Source organism: Anneissia japonica, unplaced genomic scaffold, assembly GCF_011630105.1.
Source record: "Anneissia japonica isolate Jap-2015-1 unplaced genomic scaffold, ASM1163010v1 scaffold456_len727751_cov192, whole genome shotgun sequence".
Lineage (NCBI taxonomy): Eukaryota > Metazoa > Echinodermata > Crinoidea > Comatulida > Comatulidae > Anneissia > Anneissia japonica.
The window spans coordinates 479326-481956 of record NW_022713155.1 but is presented as its reverse complement, the minus strand read 5'-3'; positions in this window follow the sequence as shown (position 1 = coordinate 481956).

Genomic DNA, 2631 nt, shown 5'->3' with positions numbered 1-2631 from the left:
GCATTGATATTTATTCAACCATACTGCCTCACATTTATTAATATCCGTTCAGTAATGCCAATCTATTGTTATTGTAGAATTAAGGTGATCAAAGCGTTCTGTGTAGACCTATATACACCTCATATTATAATCATAGTGCAGGAACAGTATGAATATGAGTCCCATAGGCCAAGATTAAATGCCAAAATAATCAAAATAATGTGAGTTCTAGGCCATTAATAAATGACTCGTCATAAATTATGTACATTTTGCGGTAGGCACCCTGTCCAGAAACATTTCCCGCAACCGCGTAACCTGGCTTAATTCATAGTGCCCACCCCCATCATTTCCGGCTTAGATGACACGCCGCTGTTATAATACACACGTTTGCAATTTCTTTTTACATGTAACATTTCGTATATATACATTATATAAACCTGTCTCTTATACACATCTAGATGTGTATAAGAGACAGGGCCTATTGTGTTTATGGTGCTAAATATGGATGCAAAAACGCTAAACAAGACTGAACCCGAAGTATTTTATCCGTAATCATATTTCGTCCTCAAGACTTCAAATATTTGAGGATTTTGAAATAGAGACGCCTACCTGAGATTTGCTCAACAGGTTGCAGACATCGGTGAAATTAGTATTTTGTCTGAAAGTATTTTAACATATTATAATTTTTTTTAATTGTTACACGACACCAATTTTATTAGGCCAAGTTGAATTGCTACTTTGAACAAGCCTAAGCATGTTTTAATGTAATATGCCTTGATGTTGCAATTGCAAAAATATGTAACTATACAAATTATTAAAGAATATTTCTTTGGTTGCATGGCTAGTATCAATAACAAAATAGTTAAACTTTCGGTATCGTACTGTATCACACAAGGGCGTCGATTCGTGGCTGAAAGTGGGGCGGGGGGATGAATTTCAAAATGAGGAGGTGTTGAACTTGGACCGTAGGTGGCCGTCTAGAGCATCCGGTCCAGAGCGATACCCCTGAGGCTATATAGTGTTCTAGCCTTTTATAATTCGCATGGTCGTACCGTATCTAATTGTTTTTTTAAAATGCCACATTATTTCACACTGCATATTCCAAATACAGTGGCAGATCCAGAAATTCGAAATAGAGGGGCCCAGGGAGGGACATTTAGAGAAGGTGGGTGTAGACCACCTCAGCCCTACCATGGTTGGGGCTGGTCATTGTAAGAAAATTTAGGATTATGGCACCTCTAGTTGGCCTGAAACGCCACTCTCTTTTTGAAATTAGGAAAAACAGGAACTACAGTATGTATGCAGATAATAGGCTATTAAACAATATACAGGTCTTGATAATAATATACAAAAGAAATAAATCGTTTATTTGAAATAATTGTACACTTTTTTGTTTGCCTAATAGGTTTAATCCTTTTAATTTTAACTCAAAGTGTACATTGTTTTCATAATGTATTTTGCCTCTGATAACCGTCTGCAACCATAAATCCATGGAGTGGTTACTGAGATACGAAATACAACTTTTTACCAAGATTTTGTCCGGAAATACGCACCGTACTAGGAACAGAGCTCAAGTAAACAGACAAATTCATGATAGTCATTCATAATTGTTGTTCTTTCCACACGCTTTTTAAAAGTGGGGTTTCAACTATAAAAGATTGGTAAAAATTGGGGGGGGGGGTTTATTTGTTATGATGTCCCCAGCTTTGAAAGTTGGGGAGGGGGACGTGTCCCCTGTCCCACACCGATCAACGCCCATGGGTACACGATGTGAAACAATATGGTTTTAGAGATAAGACCACTGTTTATTATCTGAACGTTTTGGTGACCATTATCAGCAGAATGTATGAATACCCCATCTTATTTAAAAGTAATAATATTATTGAATAGGATATTATTGATTGATATATGAAATAGGAATTACGCATTATTGAAGTGATGTGTACTGATACGTATGATTATCTAGAAAGTAAATTCCACATGTACTTTCTCCATGTTATGATATGCAGTGCCGATAAAGAGATCGGTTGAGAATAAATTAGTCCTAATATATGAAGATGCTAATTCAATTGTCACGGTTCATCTCCACCTACTGTAATTCAAAGTCGGAGCTACCTGTTGGGAATTGATATTTATTCAACCATACTGCCTCACATTTATTAATATCCGTTCAGTAATGCCAATCTATTGTTATTGTAGGATTAAGGTGATCAAAGCGTTCTGTGTAGACCTATATACACCTCATATTATAATCATAGTGCAGGAACAGTATGAATATGAGTCCCATAGGCCAAGATTAAATGCCAAAATAATCAAAATAATGTGAGTTCTAGGCCATTAATAAATGACTCGTCATAAATTATGTACATTTTGCGGTAGGCACCCTGTCCAGAAACATTTCCCGCAACCGCGTAACCTGGCTTAATTCATAGTGCCCACCCCCATCATTTCCGGCTTAGATGACACGCCGCTGTTATAATACACACGTTTGCAATTTCTTTTTACATGTAACATTTCGTATATATACATTATATAAACTGTTACATAATATAAATACTTATTTATATTATCTACTATATATATATATAAATCATAATACATACATGCATATATATATATATATATTATATAGGCATATATATATATATATAT